Below are 24,740 nucleotides of genomic sequence, written 5' to 3' on the forward strand. Positions count from 1 at the left end.
AGAAAATTCTCCCAGATCTTACAGGTCATGTATGAGAGAAACTTGACAGAATTTTTTTCCTATTTTCATTTTAAAAAACTGTAAATTTACAGTTACATGATATTAATAATGAATATTTGTGTTGATGAACAAAACTTTTCAAAATTATCAATAATAATAAAAACAAAATTTGAACACTCATGCTAGACAGAGGAAAGATTAAATTATCTTTCTATTTTCTTCATGGACATTTATATTATCAATACAAAATCTTTGTCATGTGAAAAGATGGTCAAAGAGTATGCAGCTTTAAAAGTGGGAAATTGTAGCTATGTCATGCAGTTAATATAAACAGCATGTTATTTTTATGGATTTTGTAATGTTAGTGCTATTTTAGCTTTTACAAATTTATGATTTGTTGTGATTTCTAAATTCTAAGTAAATATTTAATTACTCAGTTTTGTATTGACGTTTTTTGGTATTTTTTGTACTGACATTTTTTTTCTTAAAGATAACCCTGCAAGTGCAAGTAAGTGCAAGTGTTAGTTGTTCAGTCATGTCTGACTCTTTGCAAACCCGTGGAATGTAGCCCACCAGGCTCCTTTGTCCATGGGATTCTCCAGGTAAGAATACTGGAGTGGGTTGCCATGCTCTCCTCCAGGGGATCTTCCTGACCCAGGGATCAAACCCAGGTCTCCTGCATTGCAGGCGGATTCTTTACCCTCTGAGCCACCAGGGAACCCCCCAAAATAGCCCTACAAATTGTGTAAACTGTAAGACTCAGGAAACCTAGATGGACATCTGATCACATGGCAGGAGGTAGATATTCAATAGCTATTTCTTGAGGGAGTGAAGGAGTGAATAAAGCATATTTTTAGGCAATCTTCCTGGGTACAGAAGGCATTGAAGGAAATGCCAATCAGTTTGCAGCTGGGTCAGGGTGGTGGCAACTAAAGGGAAAGGGAGTCTTAGCTTGAGATCTCTGGTGGATGGGGAACTGTGCCCATGTAGAAGTTATTGCCTCCTTACCACCTTATTAAGAGGCTGAGGAGATATCTGAATTAGGTGAGAAGTGGGGAATGATTTTGCAGGGGTACACAGTAGGGGGGAATCCATACTCTGGATCCATTCTCTCCTCCTGGCTATTATCTCTACCTTCGGTAATGAGGTTTCTGCCAGGAAAATATGTGTCTGACTCATAGTTTCTTTGTTAATAGGGACATTACCATATGATTTTTTCCAAATAGTGAATTACAATAAAAGGACATCCATTTCTAGTTATTTGCAGTTTCAGTAGAGAAAAATAAAGGCCCCAAATTTTACACTATTCTGAGCTCACAGAGGCAGGAAAGAAACTAGCGATAATATGGAAAATGGACTCATAAATCATTATCTTTTTTTATTTGCAATTAAACCACACCTCTGATAATACTGAGAACAAATAATTTGATTTGGGTTTTGATCTTTTCAAAGTCAGTCATGTTTGCCTCTATTGTTTTCAGGTGGATTGTTTGGAGTATTTAAAGTCCTCCAGGGGAAAACAACAAAAAACTAGGTAAAAGCCTCACATCTTCATTATCAAATCACTTAATTTATTTTTCAAGTATCCATAGATACGAAGTAGTCCACAAACAATCAGCCTTTATCCAGACACAGTGAAGACAAAGAAAATGTTGTTTCCCATAGAAGGTAAAATGGAAGGTTGCAAAGGATGACATGTTTCACTAATTATAATTTTTGGATAAAACGAATCATGAAATCATCATATATGTATTACTTAGCACTAGGTTATCAATCTGGAGAAGGCAATGGCGATCCACTCCAGTACTCTTGCCTGGAAAATCCCATGGACTGTGCCTGGTGGGCTGCAGTCAGTGGGGTCGCTAAGAGTCGGACATGACTGAGTGACTTCACTTTCACTTTTCACTTTCATGCACTGGAGAAGGAAATGGCAACCCACTCCAGTGTTCTTGCCTAGAGAATCTCAGGGACAGGGGAGCCTGCCGTCTATGGGGTTGCACAGAGTCGGACACAACTGAAGCGACTTAGCAGCAGCAGCAGCAGGTTATCAATCACTGTGCATTTTTAAATTATAAAAATGCTTCATTGGGACAATTGGAATAAACACAAGGAACACAGATATCTCCCTTTTACATTTGAAATATGTGTCAATGAAAAGGTGATATAAAAATATCTAGGAGAGTGCTCGCTTCGGCAGCACATATACTAAAATTGGAACAATACAGAGAACATTAGCATGGCCCCTGTGCAAGGATGATACGCAAATTTGTGAAGCGTTCCATATTAAAAAAAAAAGTCTCGGAGAATTTTGATAAAAAAAAAAACCCATCCATAATCCCTGTGACCTATAAGTAATATTTTAATTTTTGTCTATTATTTTTGAAAACTTTTTATTCATATGCATCAGTTTCTAGATCATTGCAATATTATTTTATAGTTTGAAGTTTTCACTTGGTATTCTGTGTTAAATATACATGCTACCATGTTTCCACAGTCTTCAAAATGATCCTATTAATGACTGTGTAACCTCCCAGTGAGTAAATGTATCCTTCTTTATTAAGTCATTCTCCTGTTGTGGTGAGTGGTAGGTAATGTGAGCTCTCAGAATGGTGTGTCCCCTTCTCCTGTGGAAGGAAGAGAGGAGGGTGGGGTAGGAAAAATTAAACATAGTGAGAAAATTATTATATTATGACTCAAATTGATTTATCCCTATTATAAAAGTAATACATGCTAATTATGGAAAAAGTAAGAAATCCCAGTGTATATTAATAGGAAAATAAAAATCACCTATAATGTGGCTGCTTGGTGGTCGTCCTAATTCCAACAGAAAGAATGGCCAAATCTTGATTATTCAGGAGTGGCTACATTTCAGACCATCACTTTTTCAATAAGCCACAGGAGGGAACAAAAACTAATCTTGTCATTTTTTAGACATATTTCATTTACACCCCAAACAGTGCTCCCCACCCTCACCTCCTGGTGTTTGGGATAGGGTTTGAATATTTTCAGAAATTACAACTACTCCCAAAGCATGAATATTTATTAGCCATTAAGATGAATGAAAAAGGAAAGTAGAAAAAAAAAAAAGAAAAGAAAAAGGAAACTAGAAAGCCTTAATAATTCTTGGGAGAGAGGGGCATTAATTCTGAAAAACACTGATTTTTTTAAAAAAGGTTAAAACTACTGGATTTATATTTGGAATAAGAGTGCAACTTCCTAAAGGAACTTCATTGAAGGGAACAATCCTCTTTTATTTAAAAAAAATTTTTTTATTGAAGTATAACTGATTTTAAATGTGTTGGTTTCAGGTGTACAGCAAAGTAATTCAGTTAAATATATATATTTCATATATATAATGCATATATATTCTTTTTTCAGATTCTTTTCCCATACAGGTTATTATATAATATTGAGTAGAGTTCCTTGTGGCATACAGTAGAACCTTGTTGTTTATCTATTTTATATGTAGTAGCATGTATATGTTATTCTCAAATTCCTAACTTATCCCTCCCCCCTCCAAATGCCCACTAGCCCCTTTATATAAATAAGGTAATCATAACTTTATTTTCTATGTCTGTGAGTCTGTTTTATAAAAATGTTCATTTTTATCATCTTTTTTAGATTTCACATGAGTGATATCATATGATATTTGTCTCTCTCTCTGACTTATTTAATATAATAGTCTCTAGGTCCATCCATGTTGCTGGAAATGGCATTATTTAATTCTTTGTTTATGGGTGAATAATACTCCATTGTATATACATATGCCACACCATTTTTTATACATTCCTCTGTCAATAGACAGATACGTTGTTTCTGTGTCTTGGCTATTGTAAATAGTGCTGCAATGAACATTGGGGTGCATGTATATTTTCAAATTATGATTTTCTCTGAATATATACCAAGGAGTGGGATTGCAGGATCATATGGTAGCTCTATATTTAGTTTTTTTTTTGTTTGTTTTTTTATATTTAGTTTTTTGAGGAGCCTCCATACTGTTCTCCATAGTGGTTATACCAATTCTCATTCCTACCAAAAGTGTAGAAGGGTTCCCTCTTCTCCACACCCTCTCCTAATGATGATCATTCTGACTGGTGTGAGGTGATACCTCATTGTGGTTTTAATCTGTATTTCTCTAATAATTAGCAATGTTGAGCATCTTTTCATGTGCCTGTTGTCCACCTGTATTTCTTCTTTGGAGAAAGATTTAGAGCTTCTGCCCATTTTTTGATTGGGGGACAACTCTCTTTAAATGGCTGAGTTGCATATACCTTATGAGCAAAACTTACCTTTCAACTTTTCAGTGCAAGTCTCTCCTTGAGGCTGGGCAGAGAATTCTTAAGAACTGTTGGCATTTGGGTGGAACACTGTAAGCTGCTTACTGCAAGGCATTTAGCACTGGCTTCTATTTATTAAAGCTAGAAGTGTCCCTTGTTCTGACAAAAATGCCCTCTCTCCATTTCTACAGGTCCCCTCAGGATTGGTGGGGTCAACTTTGGTTGCAGGCTACAGCTTTGGTTTTTAAAATACTAGACAAGGTTCACATATCTTGATGGGTAGCTCTAAATTGAGCAAGTTCTAATCTTTCCAACAAATAATCTTGTCTACAGTAGAGAGATCATAGCAAACCACAATCTGATCATGAGCTAAAAATCTAGCATGGATTGGAAAATGTGCAGAGCAAAAACAGATAAATCCATCACTGTGTGAACAAGAAGTGGAAATTTGAAGCTTAATTTAGTGCTGGAAAGACCTGTACCTTACAGTAATACCTTACTATTAACAGTGCTTCGTGCAGAAAGTCCTTCCAACTCTGTTATTTGTTTCAATTCGGGATGCATCCCTGTAAATTAAAGACATTTATTATATCAATTTTGTGGATAGGAAACTGAGCCTCAGAAACCCCAAGGTCATACAGGCAGGAAGAGATAAAGCTGGGACTAGAACCCAGGTCCTCAAATTTCTAGACTGTGCCTGATTTATCACATGACTCTTCATCATACTGGTTCTGGGAAATATGGAGAGAGGGCAGTGGATTGGGCACAATTGCTTCATAAAAGCTATAATATATGGCCAGGAGGATGAGGACTGTTAAGCCAAGACAAGAACAATTTAGGGAGTAAATTCTTTAGGAGCTTTAGCAATGAGAAGTGAATGTTAAGTGAATCTTTCTCATTTTGACTAATGGGGTACTCAATAGCAATGAAACAGAACTGCAAAAATAAAACATATGGCCAAGTTTGATATTCACAAAGTAGTTCCGGATAGGGAAGAATGTTCAACACTGGGTAAGGTATCAAAAGAAATTGGGGAAACTTCTTTAGGTTTCTTCCTTAGGCTTCTTACTGAAACCCAGTTGGATGCGTGTAGCTCAAGATCTCATGTCTCCCATCAGTGAGAGAGGTGTCTATTGAGGTTTTCAGTGTCTCTCACAGAACTGCAGCATATGGGAAGTATGAGTCTCACCTACTGAATTTGACTACTCTTTCCAGTCCTGTGATGAGTAAAGAGCCTGCAAGTGGCAGTGTGCTGCTACAGCCCCAGCTCAACACTAGAGTCCAGAGAGTAGATCTGTGGGGCCGCCATGACACCCTTGGTAAAGAAGGACTTCTAGGCACCTCCACAGAAGTTGGCCTGGGAAGGGAGAAATTGACCCTTTCTCCTGTATTCTCCCCTCCCATCTCACTGTGAGGGAAACTCAACTGGAAAGTGCTGGAAGCTCAGTTTTTTCATTGTATACCTGCCAAGAGAGGCTTCGCCTCAAAATGATGGGAAGAAGCTCATAGCCTATGAATTGCTGTAACCGTGGAGCCAGGTGGAACATTCTTTCCTCTTGCCTCATTGTGTAAATCTTAACCTGCAAAGTGGTGTGTGCATTCTTCTACTGTGAGGCATCAGAAGCTTTGATCAGTTTCTCAAAGAGGTCTCAGACTCAAAAAATGTATTTTCAAAAGCACTTAAAGGTTTGTATATCTAACCACTAAAGAAAAGTAAATAAGAAGTGAGAAAAATAGCAAACACAGGGAAACTACAAAATGGCAGAAATCTCTGGAAGTCCCCACACCTGCTCTTGCCTTTCTTGCAGGATAACCAGAAAGGCTTAAGCCTCTGTCTGTTCACATGCCTTCCCTAGCGCTCCACATTTCTCTAGCAAATTTAGCCTGTCATGTTTAAATTTCATGTTTTTATTTCAAGTTTTGCTGGGGGGTTTCAATATTTTTGCACGAACTTACTCATTAGGTTCTGAAAATGCTATTGTAATTATGAAGCATTTCAAACATTCAAACTATATATAATATACCAGACACTTATGTACTCCCCAGGACAAAATAGACATTAACATTTAAAGACTATGACATTTTGTAAAGAAACAGAATGGCATAAATACATATTTCCCATTCTTGTAACCACCAATTGGGAAATTGGTGAGCATCATTCTCATGTATGTTTCCTGTTATATGCATGTGTCTCCACAAAATAGTAGAGTTCCAAACTGTTTTCCACAGTGGCCACACCAATTTACATTTCTACCAACAGTGTATAAGGGAGAACAGAAAATCTTTTTTTTTAAAAAAAGAGGGATAAAAATGTTTTAATTGTTGAGATACACCGGTAAATTGAATGATTTACATTGCAGTACTAAATAGATACACAAGGCAATTATCAAACACTAACCGTCAATGACAAGTCCTTGAAAATAGTGTAGAATTAGTGTGATGAGATGCTCTGATCACACACAGAACAGGAGACTTGATAGCTGTGAAGTATTTGTAGTTATTAATCCATAAGCCTTTGGCTTATGTATTAATGTATAAAAGAAAACAGGAAGTTAATAAAAATGTACACAAGGCATGCAAACCTCAGCAGCTGAAGTATTGCCGTGTAATACGTTGTTCCCAATAAATAAACTTCTCTGACATTTAAATAAAGCTGAGTGCTCACTTCGGCAGCACATATGCTAAAATTGGAACGATACAGAGAAGATTAGCATGGCCCCTGCGCAAGGATGGCACGCAAATTCATGAAGCATTCCATATTTTTATCTGGGAGACTGCGAGTCTCTGTCTGTGCAGGGTATTAATGTGTCAGAGCTGCCTATTTCAGGATTTCTCTAGAGGCTGGCAAGAGTCCTGAAACAGTTGTCATTTCTGTCTTGGCCGGTCTTAAATGGGGCTGGGAAGGTCCAAGCCTTAGGACCTGCTTTCCTTTCTTACTGAAGATTTCCCACCAGAACACCGTGGGCTGTTACTTGCCTTGAGTTGGAAACAGTTTGCATTCACACCTGTAAATTTATTCATCCTTTTAATTTATGTAAGGTTTTTGTACACAATTCTCAATTCTTTTAAGAGATGACAACAGACTTTGATTTTCTACTGTCATGTGAGAACATTAGGCCCCAGCAACGCGTCATTGTGAGGAAATAAAAAGTGCTGCAGTAAAAAATAAATAAACAAATAAATAAAGCTGAAAGCCAAATAGTAAAAAAGGGAAAGAGACAGTAATATGGGCTTCCCTGATAACTCAGCTGGTAAAGGATCCACCTGCAATGCAGGAGACACCGGTTCAGTTCCTAGGTTGGGAAGATCTGCTGGAGAAGGGATAGGCTACCCACTCTGTTATTGTTGGGCTTCCCCGTGACTCAGCTGATGGGGTCGCAAAGTGTCGGACATGACTGAGTGACTTTCACTTTCAAGAATCAGTTTAACAATCTTACAGCTAAAAATTAACATGAAGTAGAAATAATGAAAGATAACAGACAGATATATTACTTTGGGTAATTCATTAATAGTGCCTTATTATTTTAAATTATATTAAATTATAAATTATTTAAATTATATTGTTATAAATAGACAAAGAATTTTGCTATATAAAAGCTATCAAAAAAGTATCAGTGAAAAGACATGATCTTCATGAGCTCTGGGGATGGTCAGGTGGGGCACAGCATCCAGCTGGGCAAGAACCCTTCATAAGCTTGTCTTCCACAGAAAGTTCCATATATGAGCGTGTTGTTTAGCCAATTCCTTTCTAGAACCACAACATTCAATATGTACCCATGGTTTTAACTATAAACTAAGAATTTGCGGGAGAGGGGGCGGTGACTATTTAGAATTTTGTTGGAAATATCTGTTCTCATTACAAAATCCCACGAAGGAAAAATTCCATCCAGATTTTCATGAGCAGGCTCTTGATGAATATCAGTCAAGATATTATTTTCTTTTATTTTTTTCACACAATCTTTGTTTGATTGGACACCATATTGACAGCTTCAGATGGCAGACCAACATACACCCACCATAGTTTCTCCTCTTGTCCTCTTCTGTTATTGATTCTTCTGTTACATCTTTAGCTGCTCCTGCAGGGCCTTGGCCCTTGCCCACGCTGGTGGCAGTGGAGTTCCTGCAGCCACCAGAAAGTCTTTATCATGAAGATTTTACTGCTGCTTCTGCTGTCTCTTTAACACCCATGAAGCTGATGACTCAGCAGAATGGAATTTCTCAGTCATTATTGTTTCAAGTATTTCTTCTGTTTCTTTCTTTTTTTCTATCATGTGTGTATTACATTTTTTCTTGTATATCTTGTTGTCCCACAGTCCTTGTATATCTTATTCCTTTTTTAAATTTTCAGTGTTTGTTCTGTTTGCTTTTCAGTTTTGGAGGTTTCTACCAAGATACCCTTAAGCTCAGAGAGTCTTTCCTTGGCTGTGTCCAGTCTGTGATTAAACACATCTGAGGTACTCCATTTCCTCTAGTGTTTTTGATTCTTTGAATTTCTTCTTGGTTCTCTCTCTTTTTTTTCCTCTTTTTTAAAATATATATATTTTATTGAAGTATAGTTGACTTACAATGTTTCAGATACACAGCTAGGTGATTCAGTTCCTTGGTTCTCTCTTATGATTTCTATCTCTCTGCTTGCATTCTCTACCTATTCTTGCATGCTGTCTACATTATCCATTGGTGCTCTTAGCATGCTAATCATGTACTTAGTCGCTCAGTTGTGTCTGACTCTTTGTGACTCCATGGACTGTAGCCCGCCAGGCTCCTCTGTCCATGGGGATTCTCCAGGCAAGAATACTGGAGTGAGTTTCCATGCCTTCCTCCAAGGGATCTTCCCAACCCAGGGATCAAACCCAGGTCTCCTGCATTGCAGGTGGATTCTTTACTATCTGAGCCACCAGGGAAGCCTGTTTTAAATTCTTGGTCTGATAATTCCAGCATCCCTGCTGTGTTAGGTTCTTGTGCTTCCTTTGTTTTTTCAAATTGTGTTTTTTGCCTTTTGGTGTGCCTTGTGATTTTTTCTTGATTGCCAAAGAGCTGATATAAACAGACCTTTGGTAATGTGGTGCTAAGGTGTGGGGGAAAAGAGAACCATTCTTTTGTCCTATGATTAGGCCTCAGTCTTTCAGTGAGTCTATGCCTCTGCACTGTGAATTTCACAAGAGATTCTCATATTTTTCTGTCATCTTAGGTGGAACAGAATGGCTAGCATGGGCTAGAGTTGGGTATTTCCCTTCTCCCACCTGGAAGGCTAGAGCCAGCTAGAATGTCTCTTCCCCAGGTCAGTTAGGCTCTGATAATAGCCCACCAGATTAGGTTCTCATTAACTAGCTTCTTTTGACAACAGGCCTTATTAAGAATAGATTACTGTGGAAGCAACTCAAATGCCCATTGAATGATGAATGGATAAATGAAATGTCTATTCTATGGAGTATTATACAGTAATAAAAAGTTATGAAGTACTGATTCATACTACAATATGGACAATTATACTAAGTGAAAGAAAGCAGTCATAGGAGGTCACAGATTGAATAAATCCAATAATAAAAATATTCTGTCCAGAATAAGCAAATTCACAGAAAAGAAAGGAGATTAATGTCAGCCCATTCCTAGGGAATTGCGGGGGGAAATGGGGAGTGACTGTTCATTAGTACTGTGTTTCATTTTAGGGTGATGAATATGTTCTAGACTTGATTGAATTTGATTGCACAACTTTATGAATATTCAACAAAACATTAGATTATAAACTTTAAATATATGAATTATATGGTATGTGAACTATATCTCAGTAAAACTGTTTCCAAAAGTGCAAAATATAAATTGTGATTTTTGGGGATTACTTTGTGACCAGCGTTTTGAGCTGTGGTAAAACCAGACCACTGATGCAATTTGGCCAATTGCATGGACTTCCCTGGTGGCTCAGATGGTAAAGAATATTTCTGCAATGTGGGAGACCTGGATTTGATCCTTGGGTTGGGAAGATCCACTGGAGAAGGGGATGGCTACCCACTCCAGTATTCTTGCCTGGAGAATCCCATGGACAGAGGAACCTGGCAGACTATAGTCCATGGGGTCACAAAGAGTCAGACACTAATGAGCAACTAATGCTTTCACTTTTTTTTTCTCTCTTTCTTTAAATTAAAAAAATTATTTATTTATTTAACTTTACAATATTGTATTGGTTTTACCCTACATTGACTTGAATCCTCCATGGGTGTACATGTGTTCCCCATCCTGAACCCCCCTCCTACCTCCCTCTCCATCCCATCACTCTGGGTCATCCCAGTGCACCAGCCCCAAGCATCCTGTCTCATGCATCAAACCTGGACTGGCGATTCGTTTCACATGTGACAATATACATGTTTCAATGCCATTCTCCCATATCATCCCACCCTTGCCCTCTCCTACAGAGTCCAAAAGACCGTTCAATACATCTGTGTTTCTTTTGCTGTCTTGCATACAGGGTTATCATTTCTAAATTCCTCTTTCTAAATTCCACATATATGCATTAGTATACTGTATTGGTGTTTTCCTTTCTGGCTTACTTCACTCTGTATAATAGGCTCCAGTTTCATCCACCTCATTAGAACTGATTCAAATGTATTCTTTTTAATGGCTGAGTAATATTCCATTGTATATATGTACCACAGCTTTCTTATCCATTCATCTGCTGATGGACATCTAGGTTGCTTCCATGTCCTGGCTATTATAAACAGTGCTGCGATGAACATTGGGGTACACGTGTCTCTTTCAGATCTGGTTTCCTCAGTAACACTTTCACTTTTAACTTCACTTCTTGGCCTTTAAATTAGTTTGGGCATATAAAAGAGTTGGAGAAATACTGGATTTGGTGACCACTCCAGAATTTTGATGTAGAAGAGGCTCTGGGAAGGGATCTTATTGGAAGGGGCTAGGACATTGATTTTGAGGCAATGTTTACATGGCATGCAAATTTTTTCATAAATTTTCTTTTTCTTGTGGTGGCACTGAAGGGATGCTGGCTTTTAGAGATTATATGAAGATTAGACCTCTCTCTGCTCCCGGCTGCTGTTTGATTTCACCATCACCTGACCTCTAACCTGGGAGTTGGAATGTAAACTTTGTCTGACTAGTTCACCACTATATCTCTTGTACTTGCCATGTTAACAGGTTCACAATAAATGCTTATTGAATGAATAAATGATGCTATCATTTCTTAGAAGTGATATGAAATGAATGATGGAGTTGTAGGGGCTCCAATAAATTGTTCATCCTATTTTTGAAAAAAAATTGAGCAAAAAATGAAGCGCCAGTTAAAGACTCTAATGTCACCTTTATTACTGTTAACTAACGGCTGTTAGAGGACATGGCTTGTATCTGAAGGTATGTAGAACTATGAATGCTGAACCACAGAACTAGATATACTTACTGTGCTAGATTGTTGTAGTTATGGCCCCAATTTGTTCATACCTTCCTAAGCTGTCCCTTCTTGCACTTACTCCAGGCTCAACTATGTGACTTTCTTTGGTCAATAGAACATTAGAAAATATGACACAGGCAGATACTTAGAAAAAATTCTTGCATATTGAAGCTTTCCCCTTGTACTTCTGGGAAACCTATCAACATGAGACAATCTCATGTTAGACTCCTGAAGGGTGAGAGTGGACAGAGGCCCCAGCTGTACCAGTTATCTCAGCTGTAGCAGATGAGACCCACACATGCGAATGAAGCTATAGTAGACCAGTTAGCCCCAACTGAGCCAACCTAGGTCAGAAGATCCTGTCCAGCTAACCAATAGAATCATGAAGAATAATCTTTATGGTTTTAAGTACTAGTGTGGGTTGAACTGTGTTTCCTAAAAAGATATATTGAAGTCCAAACTCCTGGTGACCTTATTTGGAAGTAAGATATTGCAAATATAATTAAGATGTAAGATATAATGAGGTCATACTGGACTAGGATGGGCTCTTAGTACAATATGACTGGTGTCTTTATAAGAAGAGAAGAAACACAGAGATAGACACAAACAGAGAATGCGTGTGACTATGGAGACAGAAATTGGAGTGATGTTTCTACAAGACAAAGAATGCTAAGTATTGCTGATTGTCACCAGAAGCTAGGCATGTGACAGATTCTCCCCTAGAGCCTTCAAGACAATGTGTGCTGACACTTGATTTTAGACTTCTAACCACCAGGCCTGTGAGAGGATAAATTTCTGTTGTTTTAAGCTACCCAGTTTGTGATACTGTATTACAACAGCCCTAGAAAACTAGTATAGCCACTAAATTTGGGGTTAGTTTGTTACATGGTAAAAGTTAACAGATACACTTACCTGATCATTTATGGCTGCAAAGGACCAGATCCAATGTTCCTGCCCAAAGAAAGTTTACAGTATAAAAGAGCATTCTGTTAGAAAGTTTGATCTAAAAAAGAAAGAAGAGGCTTCTGGGCCTAGCATACCTTATTTATTCTCCCCAGATTCATTAAAGAGATGTCACTCCATCTATCCTGTAGTTTGGTTTGTGAAGAGGTGGAAGAGTCTAGGAATGCCTCACTAATTGAACCTTTGAAAGGAAACATCAGAAACTGGGAAGAAACATCCCCCTTAGCAGTTATCTTACACTGAACAGATGAAAAACTAGATTTGGTACTTTTAAAACTTATAAAGAAAACCAAGATTTATCTAGGAAAATTGTGATAATGGGTGAATATCATACTTACAGCTTGATATATAATGTTCTACTCAAAATGGCTACAACATTTTACTTTTCCATCAGCTAGTATGGATACACCAAGTATGAGGTCATGAATATTTACCCTCATGTTTTTTCTGAGAGACTTACTTTTAGGTTTCTAATTCAATTTGAGTTAATTTTTGTACATGGTGTGAGGTGGGAGTCTGACTTGATTCTTTTGTATTCATCATCCATAGGGGGGGAAACCCACATAGAGTTCATCATTTGGGTTCTGGTAGAACACTGAAGTGTATAAATTGGGTTATTTCCTATAATTCCTGAATATGTTTTAAAATGGCTGAGGACACATAATATTCTCTATAAAATTCACCTGTTAGGCCAAATCCCCAAATAAACTGTTGCTATTGAAAGTGACTTGAGAGTGTGGGAATCTTAACCAGCCATTTGCACAAATTTGTAAGTAATAAAAAACAATAGAATGCTATAGCTTTTGTGCAAGTTGGAAATGAATTTGCATTATATATTATAGATCTCACTGTAACCTGTTGGAAGATGATTTTTTAAACCCCATGATTAGGGTTTTATTTACCTTAGATCATAGGTCACATCCCCTTTATTTACTACTAAGGGTTCTATGTGGGAGCTCCCAGAAAGACAGGCTCTGTGAGTAGAAGACTAAGGATTTCTGTGGAGATAAATAAATGTCATAATTAATCCAACAGACCTTTCATGGGTATTTACTATATTTGAATCACTGTGCTGGATTCAGGGACATGCAAAGACAGTGGGAAATTATTTTTATATTCAAGGAGCTGGTAGCCTGATTCAAAATGTGAAATGTGTTTATAATACAATGCATATGTGCATGCTCAGTCGCTTCAGTCATGTCCAACTCTGTGACCTCGTGGACAGAGCCCGCCAGGCTTCTCTGTCCATGGGATTATACTGGCAAGATTATGGGAGTTGGTTGCCATTTCCTCCTTCAGAAGATCTTCCCAACCCGGGGATCAAACTCATGTCTCCTGAAGTTTCTGCATTGCAGGCAAATTCTTTACCACTGAGTCACCAGAAAAGCCCATAAACTACTACAGTACTAAGATAAAAGTAGTTAAGTGATGTAGGAGAGTTACAAAAAAATTGAAGCCATCTACATATGTTCAATATGTACAATATGAGTATGTTGCATCCACATTTTCTCTGAAAAATTCAAATTAACACCTATTTCACCTGTATAATAGTGCTCTTTTCTCTTTAGAAAATGTCATTGTTGGTATAATAAGTATATAGTCATAAAAATTGATGAAAAGACAAATGAATTAGAGTGCTGAACAACCACAATATGATTCCCTGGTGAAGTAAATAAAGTAGCAACAAAATGCAATTGTACAATTTTTTTTTTTGCATTTCTATACACTAATAATGACCAATTCAGAAAGGAAATTAAGAAAATAATTTCATTTATAATAGTATCAAAAAGCATAAAATTCTGAGGAATAAATTTAACCAAAGAAAAGACTTGTACACTGTAAACTACAAAACACTGCTGCAAATAACTCAAGAAGACCAAAATAAAGGGAAAGCTACTTCGTATTCTCAGACTGGAAGACATTATTAGGATGGCAGTACTACCCAATGTGATCTACAGATTGCATATAATCCCTACCAAAATTCCAATAGTTTTTTGCAGAAAAAAAAAATCCTAAAATTCTTATGGATTTTCAAGGGACCCTGAATAGCCAGGGTCAAAGAGGAAAAAAACTGGAAAACTAGTACTTTTTGATTTAAAACTTCCTACAAAGCAATAGCAAGCAAAACAGTGTGGAACTGGCATAAGGACAGATATATAGACCAGTGGACTAGAATATAGAGACTAGAAATTAGCCCTCTATGGTCAATAGAATTTTGACAAGAGTACCAAGGCCTTCAATGGGGAAAGGACAGTCTTTTCAACAAATGGTGCTGGGAAAACTGGATAGCCACATGCAAAAGAATTTGTACCCTTACCTTACACCATATACAAAAATTAACTCAAAGTGGATCAAAGACCTAAATATGAGAGCTAACACTGTAAAACACTTAGAAGAAAACTTAGGGTGTAATTCTTCATGTATTTGGATTTGATGATGGATTCTTAATTATGACACCAAAAGCATGAGCAACAGAAAAAAACTTAGATAAATTGGACTTCAGCAAAATTGAGATCTTTTGTTTATCAAAGAACATTATCAACACAGTGAATACATAACCCTCAAAACAGGAGAAGCCATTTGCAAATCATATATCTGATAAAGGAGATGAAAACAACAACAAAAATAAACAACCCAGTTCAAAAATGAGTAAAGAACCTGAATAGATATGCCACCTAATGAAGATACACAAATGGTCAATAAGTACATGAAAAGATGCTCAATACCACTAGTCATTAAGGAAGTGCAAATCAAAACCAAAATGAGATACCACTATCACAAACATTAGGATAACAATTATTAGAAGACTGGAAAATAACACTTGTCAGAGAGATTGTAGAGAAATTAGAACCCTCATGCCCTGCTGGCAGGAGTGTGCAATATTGGCAGCTACTGTAGAAGACTGTTTGGCAGTTCATCAAAATTGTAAGCAGAGAATTTCCATATAATCCAGTAATTCTATTTCTAGATATATATCCAAAGGAATTGAAAGCAGGTACTCAAGCTTGTATACCAATGTTCATAGCAGTGTAACTCACAACAGCCAAAAGGTGGAAGCAACCTATTTCCATCAACAGATGAATGGGTATAATCTGACTGATAATATTTGTTGAATGTGGCAGATCTGCTGCTAAATTTGCTCATTGTTTGTTGTCTCTCAAGTTAGATAATGAAATCCTGGATTGAGCTCATAGCAGAAGTTCAAGAGGTATATATTGGTTGATTCTAACATTAAACTAAAACAATTGAGGATGTTCTGTTGCTTTGTGTTTTCCTCTTCTCTTTGTAATCAGTGTGTAGATAATTAAGAAATTACTGTGAAAGTTAAACTTCTGGTCTGCTCTTCACTTAATGAGAAATATCTTTCCTAAATTTGATCTCAATCATTTGTGTTATTTCTTAAGAGCTCATTTCTGTTGATTCTTGTTTGGGTCAAGCCTGATGAATTTATAGCTTCAAAATGAGGGGTGATTTTAATTAAGATATATACTTTCTGGAAGACCTGATGCGATTTACAGACTTAAACATAAGCAAAAGGAGAGAGTTAAGCATTAAACAGAATAGATGTATTTTATAGAAATTAGGCAGAGTAAATGCTGAGAGGAAGTGAATTGTGCTGTTTCCAAACAGCAAAGGCAAAAAGAGAAAGAGATTGGATTGTACAGTTTTCCTTATCTGAGAAGAGTCATTTTATAAATTTATAGGCACATATACAGTTTTTCCCCCCTGAGATTAAGGCCAAAAAGGAATTTACTTCGTCCAATCTTTTAGAAACCCCTTTGAATAGCAGTCAACAATATCTTCAGTGAGAGTTTTGTAGGAGGTACAGCAACTCTACTTAAATAAATGGATGGCCTATTGATTACAAGACTGAATGTATAATGTTAAATTGTACAGCAGAGTAGACATTTTTCAAAAGGATTCAAATTATATGATCTAGATAATTTGCTTTCTAATGATCAAACTTCATGAGGGCTAGAGATTAGTAATGATTATTCCAAGCCAGCTTACTAAAGGTGCTGGGGAGTGGTCAATTCAGAATTGAGCACCTGCAGTAAGCGTGACTTTTGTGTTTGATTCGTTCCAGAGTGACACTCATGACATTCCAAATGTGATGGGGACAAAGCCATTATTCTATTGGGAAAGTTTCACAGCACGCTTGTGTTCCACTTGGTGAGAAGACCAACTCATTTCCACAGTGGGGTGGGCTGCAGCAGCATTCACAAGTAGAGGCTGGAGCCTTTCCAGGAAGGAGCTTCAGCGCTTCTCAAACATTTCATACCCTGTGCACTGCTTGAGATCCTAATATTCTGTATCCAGTGGGTAGAAAATCTAGGAAGTATATTGAGTACTTTTCAATGATACTTTAACAAGTGGTTAGAATTTGTGTGACACAACCTATAAATTCAGGCTTTTGAAAAACATTTGTGCATAAATGCATATTCCCTCCAATTTAAATTGTGACCCTGAGAGAGATTATAGGGATTTTATGTGTAGTGTGTGTATAATGAAATATGTTATATAATTTTATAATATATGTTATATATTACTATATATTTGATAAGTATACAAAGAAAAGCATACTCAACCATAGGACACACAGGGAAGTCTAGCTTTTACTCTTTCTACCCCTAAAGATATAAGCCCTTAATATCTAATATTTAGGAAAGTTCTCTTTGTCTCTCTCCCTCTCACCTCTTTCTTTTACAGGGCAAGACTCAACTCCTGAGTACTGATTATCTGGTTAAACTAATAGCTGAATGTCCAATGGCTAGTAAGATGATTTTTTTCCTGCCTTGGACTCTTTCCATTTGTTTTTCTCACTTCAGAACAGTCTCCCCACTCCACCCTCTACTGGATTAGCTCCTACTCATCCTCCAGGACCCCACTTAAAATTCTCTTCATCCAGGAAGTCTTCTCTGAGAATTTCCCTGAAACTGAGGTTAACTCTCTCTCTTATACATTCAGACAGCATCCCTTCTTTAAAATGTTTGCTACTGAATTCAGCAATTCCACTTCTGGGTATATACTCAAAGGAAATGAAAACAGGATTGTGAAGTGATATCTGTACTTCCATGATTTTTTGCAGCATTATTCACAGTAGCCAAGAAATAGAAACAATCTAACTATCCACTGATGGATAAGTAGATAAGGAGGATGTGATATTATATTATTATTATATTTAATAGAATGCTAGTTAACCATGAGAAAGAAGGAAATCGTGCCATTTACAACCACATGGATGGAACTTGTGGGCATTATGCTAAGTGAGATAATTCAGAGAAAGACAAATACTGAATGACATCACTTCTATGTAAAATCTAAAAAAGCCAAACTCATAAAAACAATGAGTAGAATAGTGGTTACCAGGGTCTGGGGGGAATTGGGGAGATGTTGTTTCAGGGCACAAACTTGCAACCAGTATATGAGTATGTTCAGGAGATCCACGGCACAGCATACTGATCATAGTCAACAATACTGTATTACCAACTTCAAAGTTGCTAAGAGACTAGATCTTAATTGTTCTTATCACAAAAAAGAAATGATAATTATGGCATGACAGAAGTGCTAGCTACTACTGCAGCAGTAATCAAATTGGAATATATAAGTGTGTCAAATTAACATGCTATACACCTTAAATTACACAGTGTTATATGTTAACTATATCGCAATTTAAAAGTACTTTCACTATTGTGAAAAACTTCAAAATTCCAAACCAAGGAAAATAGTATAATGATGCCTCACTTGTAAATTCTCTTGTCTATTTCTTATTCAAATTTGTCTTTCCAGTAAGACTTTAAATTCCAAAGAGATGAGGAACTGTGACTGACTTGTTTATTGCTTTATCCTTAGTGACTGGAACAGTGCTGTATAGACAGTAGACACTTAATAAAAATGAATCAGCCAAAAAAAATGAATCAGTCAATTAATGAGAGTGATAGGTAACAAGGCTTGTTTTATTTTTGTTGTTAAGATCAGAGTGATATAAGCATCTTTAATCCTTATAAGAAAAAGCAAATAAGGAGGAAGAGGTGAAGACACAACATAGGGGGAAAATGGGGTTCCTAAAGAGATAGACGTGGGTCCAAGGACATTAATTCTAGATTTGCATAGCTAATTTCCTGGGCTGTCTCTGCTTGGATTGTAGAGGCATCCAAATTCAGATAATTCAAAACCTACTTTTCATCTTCCCCTTAAAATTTTTCTCCCCTTTCCTATTAATAATTCTACTATCCCTACAGGTAGGGATCAGGAAAACTTAGTTCTACTCCTGACTCCTCTAATTGCTTCCTGGACAAATCACTTACCTCTTTCAACTTCAGATTTCCTATCTGTAGAGTCAGTGAGCAAGTCTAGATGACATCAAAGGTATCTTCCAACTCTAAGATTAGGAGTCTAAACTTGAGCTATATTTGATTCTTTTCCTCATTAAAAACATATCCAACTCACTGGCAGATCCATTCAAATTTTCTTCAGAATCTTGTTATCTCTCTGTTAGGCTAGTGTAATAGAGTTCTGTGCAAAGGACACATTTTTGCAACATTCATCATCATAAACATAATTCTGATCCCACCCTTCAATATCTCCTATATATTTAATCAATAAAGTCCAAACTGCTTAGTCTAGCATTTCTGATGCTCTAAAATTGCCCTAACCAACTCCTTCCAGACTTGCTTCTTACTTCTCTATCAGCCAGACAATCCTGCTGGACTGAATTGTCCATTCTTCCTGTGAAAAACCAATGTGTACCATCTCTCTGCCTTTGTTCCTGCCAATTCCTCCTCCTAAAGTGAATTTTATTGTATTACTGCATGTGTTAGGCTTATCCATTCTTTTAGATACAGCTCAAGTGCCATTTTCTCCATGAAGGCTCCCTTGATTTTTTTCTAGGCAAAAGTTGTCTAAATACTTTCTAGCCTATTGTCTGAATAGTTTGAATGTATTTTATAATATATTATAAATATTATTATAAATTATATAAATATATACTTATATATAATATAAATATAATTTATATAAATATTATTATAAATTATTATAAATTATAAATATATTATAATTATAAATACTTTGAATGTATTTTATAATATATATGCTTTGAATGTACTTATTATCTATATAAAATATATATTATATATATATATTAGTTTCTTGAGGGACAAAACCAATGTTTTGATTGTTCTTGTTCATCTCATAGTAATTTGCTCAGTGTCTAGCACATAGCAGACATATGGTATATAATGTTAATTGTGTCAATCTATGTCTAAATTTCAGAAATCTTTTCTAGTTCATAAATTTTTTAGGCACACCAAAACTATATTAGTCAGGGTTCTCCAGGAAAATGGAACCAATGGAGAGTGTGAGTGTGTGTGTGTGAGAGAGAGAGAGGGAGGGAGAAGGAGAGAGAGAGATTGGTTTATTATAAGGAATTGTCTCACGTATTTACGGAAGCTCATAAGTCCCAAGGTCTGCAGCCAACAAGCTGGAGACTGAGGAGAGCCGGTGTGTAGTTTCTGTCTGAAAGTTGGCAGGCTTGAAGCCCAGGAAATCTGATGTTTCAGGTCAAGTTCAAATGCAGGAAAACACACACACACACACACACACACACACTCACATACACAATGTCCTTGCTCAATGGCAGTCAGGCAGAAGGAATACTCTCAGCTTTTTTGTTCTAATCAGGCCTTTAACTGATTGGATAAGGATCACCCACATTAGGGAGGGTTAATCTCTTCCAGAAAAATGATTGACTGAATATTTGAGCACCCCTTGGCCCAGTTAACACATAAAATTAACCATCACAAAAGCCCAGCTTAAATTAATCAATTTTACCTCACTTAAGCCATTGACTACTCTAAAGTGATAGAATGTGCCAGGGTCTTAATAAGCTAATAGATACAAATCATGAATGAAATGCTTGGGCATCTCCATGCCAAAGTTCTATGTTTCCATTTTACTTGATGTATGGACCTTCTCAGATTCAATGACAGCAACCAGGGTATTTCCTCTAGTATCAGGGGTAGAATCTAGGCTTTTGTGCTCAACTTCCAAAAGAAGTGGTATTTGAATTACATATCTGGAGGTTCTGGTGATCTATAGAGGTACACTTTGAGGGTGGCCACCTTAGAGTGGCATATGTGTATATTGACACTGACCATTGCTTATTGTGCCATGGAAAATGCACTATATTATATGGCCCAGGGTTGCAAGGACTGAGAATGACTTCCTGGTTACCTACATCTTGGTTTTTTATCTATTTAAAGGATTTGCATAAACTGATCATTTTAATGTCAGGATGGCCCTGCCAACACTTTCACATGCCTTTGTAATGATTTCTCCCCACTGAAACAAAACCATCCTGGAAAAAAATCAAGGATCAGAGTCATTAATAGGGTAGCACAATAGGGCCAACTTTGAGGTAGATCCCAACCTCATTATGTTCACCAGACCTGTGAAAGAAATGGAAAAGTGACATGGGTTACATTCGCAAGCCAAAGGAACCGGCTGACTTATACAGGCACAGCAATATCGCTAGTTATGACTTCTTTCCCAAGTAAGATAACAGTGGATTATCCTAAATGTGTGGTAGGCAGGCTTGCAAACATCCACTTTCCCTTCCTATAGCCACTCCATGATGGGTGGGGAGAGCACTGACAAAGTCTCTGCTGCATTGCAAGCAAGATCGTGGCAGGATGACCAGCCTTGGGTTGCAGAACATTGTATAGTTATCCAGTTTGTTTATTCAGCTATGGCCAGTTCTGAGTCTATAATGTCTGCTTGTAGTGAGGACTTACTAACCTGTTGATTTCGCATCTTTTTTTTTTTTTTTGTTGGGTCCATTCTTAGCTTATTGTTGAATGCCCAGGTCTCACCAACAGTCAAACTTGTGGTAAATCATTGTCTCGTCAAAAAGTATTCTAATGACCAAGCAACAGCAAAGCCTGCTTTCAAGAGCATACAACTTACAGAGTTAACGAGGACAAATTGAGATTCCCTAAGTATCCAAACTGCTGCAATCATTGTAGTCACTGCAGGAGCCTAGTCTGTAATGTGGCACTTAGGATGTGCTCACAGCCTAAGGGTCTAAATTCAAGTGATTTGGGGCTTGTTATTTGCTTATATGCTACAAAGAGAAGAAAAGGAAGGCAGATTGAGCATATAGCCATCTCATATTTCTAGCATGAAAGTTTCCAAAATCACATTCTACACATTTGACAGGAAACTTGGTTTTAAGCCAGGATCTCAAAGGCCTGTGGGGACCAGGCCAAGAACATAAATGAGAAAAGTGGGCTGAGGGGAGACTAGGGTGAAATGGAAATAATGTGTTCTGTCCTCAGAGGCTAGAAATTCCTCAGCTGCAGCCACATGACTGACCTTTGGGAATGCAGGCACAGTGTGGCTACTATCTTACCATTTTTCAAATGATCTAGATTTTTTTTTATGACTTTTAGATGTCAGTCACACATGTTTGGATGCTGGATTGGCCCCAAGATTGTCAGTCTTTGGTTTAGTAGAAAGGGCAATAAACTAGAAATCAGAAGCAACAACAACAAAGTCACTTCAGTCATGTCTGACTCTTTGTGACCCTATGGACTGTAGCCCAGGAGGCTCCTTTGTCCATGGGATTCTCCAGGCCAGAATACTGGAGTGGGTTGCCAGGCCCTCCTCCAGGGGATCTTCCAAACCCAGGAATCGAACCTGCGTCTCTTATGTCTCCTGCATTGACAGGTGGATTCTTAACCACTAATTTCTGGGGAAGGCCCAGAAATTAGAAGACCTGGGTTCAAACTTGATTATCCTCTATAGCTGTGAGATCTTTGACAAGTCACTTAATCTTTCTGGGTTTCTGCTTTGTCCCCTGTAGTGAAAGTCGCTCAGTCGTGTCCAACTCTTTGTGACCCCATTGACTGTAGCTCACCAGGCTCCTCTGTCCATGGGATTTCCCAGGCAAGAATACTGGAGCAGGTAGCCATTTCCTTCACCAGGAGATATTCCCAACTCAGGGATTGAACACGTGTCTCTTGTCTCCTGCATTGCAGGCTGATTCTTTCCCGTCTGAGCCACCAGGGAAGCCCTTTTTCCTCATCTGTAAGATGGAGGTAAAAATACTTACCACAATTGTGCCACAGAATCGTGTGGGTGAAATGAATAGTGTGTATGAAAGGACTTTAACATAGGTCACTTGTTAGACAATTATTTCAGTTGTTGAATGTTGACTTGATACACATCAGGGATGATGGTAAGGTTAACTGTTTTTCAATCAGCTTCAGGAGCCTAAGGAAAAGACTCAAAAGGATTTTTAAAACTTTAAAGTCAAAGTGTTACCAACCCTTTGAGTCAGGCCCCAACAAAGACCCTTCCTCCAGCCTGTTGTCATTCTAACCAATAGAACGAGATGGAGCTCTGTTTAGAAGAAAAGGAAAGCTTTCTTATTATTCTGGTGATCAAAGAACGGAGAGATGGTAGCTCTGTCTAGAGCACATGCTCTCCCTGAAAGGCTGTGGCCGGGGCTGCTTTGTAGGGTTCTCCGCAGTGGGGAGGTGAGGGGGCTGAATTCTCCTGAGTCCAGTGCAGACATGTTGCTCACAGCTCCAGGTTGTAGTGTTGTGCGCAGCGATTCAGAACACGGCTGACTGCCGCCATCTTGAACGGAGGTACTGGGGTAGCCATTCTGCCTCAAGAACTCTGTTCTGATGTACCTGGTGCCAGGCCTCTGCACGCAGTACTCCTGAGCAAGTGAAACTAGACTGAGCACAAAGGAAAGAAAAAGGTAAGACTTTATTTTATTACCCAGATTCTATTTTTATTTCTTGGGAATTGTTAATGGAGTTTGCCAGTGAGAAAAGGACTTTCACGTGGGGCAAGATGTTAGCGGTCAGGAGCCAAGGCAACACCTAGACTAAAAGCTGCTTTTGCTTTGAAGAGGTTCTGGCAGCAACTAGAATAATTGTTTAACAGGTGACCTATGTTAAAGTCCTTTCACATACAGTATTCATTTCACCCACACAGTTCTATGGCACAATTGTGGTAAGCATTTTCACCTTCATCTTACAGATGAGGAAGCAGAAGCCCAGAAAGATTAAACTCTTCTTAACCTCAAGAGCCATAGGCCAGAAATGGATTCTTGAGCAGAAGTAAGAGTGTGTGGTGGGACAGGGAGAACTGGGCATCTAGCCAGGCCACTCCTCAGCTCTGAGGGAGGGACTTTAGAGTCTCCAGCCATCCGGGAAGGTGGACAATGCGGATTACATGGGATAAGCCTGGGTGTAAATTTTAAAGCATGCTTCCTGCTATATTCACCTGTCATGAAGAAGCTCAGGGAAGCTATAGGTTGCAGATTTCAGTTCAGTGGCTATATGAATAATTCATCAGTCATTTTGTCAGGTTGCAGCAACTATTTTTTCTCTCTCAAATGCTTAGAGCTAACTGTGAAGAATTAACTGGCAAGAAAGGGAGTGTTTGCACGCTTTGCTGTAAGGCTCAGAAGTGGCAGATGGAGAGATGTGTTTTCTTGAACTCATTTTTCTAACTTACCTGCTGTTCCTTGGTTCTGCCCTATTTGACTGCATTTTCTTAGTCATTGATTAAGTAGACTAGATTTGGATGATTTACAGTTAGAATAAGAGGGTCGTGTTGAGTCTCAGAAAATCACATTCCTATCCTTGTAAAACTTGCCTTCTCTTCCTCTATGAAAACACATCTTCTTTAGGGAACTGGTATGATCCTGAAAAGTTGCTTACACTGCTCTATAGTTTCAGCTTGAATGTGTAAAATGTGTACAGATAAAATTATATAAAGTTGAGGATTTAGTTTTAACAAATTTGGTTGTGTGTCTGCTTAAGTGTATGAGGGGGTATGAATGAAACAAGATTGGCCAGGAACTGATAATTATTGAAACTGGATGATGAGTGCATTTGGTTTCATATTTTCTCTTTAATATTATGTAAAAAGGGAAAGAGGTATATATTATTTTGTGTTATATTTAAAATAATAGGCAACAAAGACCTACTATATAGCACAGGGAACTATGCTCAGTACTCTGTAATAACCTAAATGTGAAATGAATTAGAAAAAGAATAGATACATGTATATATAATATTAAT

At 37.7% G+C, this 24,740-nt stretch overlaps 2 non-coding genes across 2 annotated transcripts; both read left to right on the plus strand.

Annotated features, from left to right (window-relative positions):
• Positions 1 to 2,181: 2,181 nt before the first annotated feature.
• On the plus strand, positions 2,182 to 2,288 carry LOC133053241 (U6 spliceosomal RNA). The gene has a single exon (XR_009692174.1). It is a non-coding gene; the product is annotated as a U6 spliceosomal RNA (small nuclear RNA).
• Positions 2,289 to 6,934: 4,646 nt separating this feature from the next.
• LOC133053183 (U6 spliceosomal RNA) lies at positions 6,935 to 7,041 on the plus strand. The gene has a single exon (XR_009692118.1). It is a non-coding gene; the product is annotated as a U6 spliceosomal RNA (small nuclear RNA).
• The last annotated feature ends 17,699 nt before the right edge of the window (positions 7,042 to 24,740 follow it).

This window comes from Dama dama, chromosome X (assembly GCF_033118175.1).
Source record: "Dama dama isolate Ldn47 chromosome X, ASM3311817v1, whole genome shotgun sequence".
In the NCBI taxonomy this organism is placed as follows: Eukaryota; Metazoa; Chordata; class Mammalia; order Artiodactyla; family Cervidae; genus Dama; species Dama dama.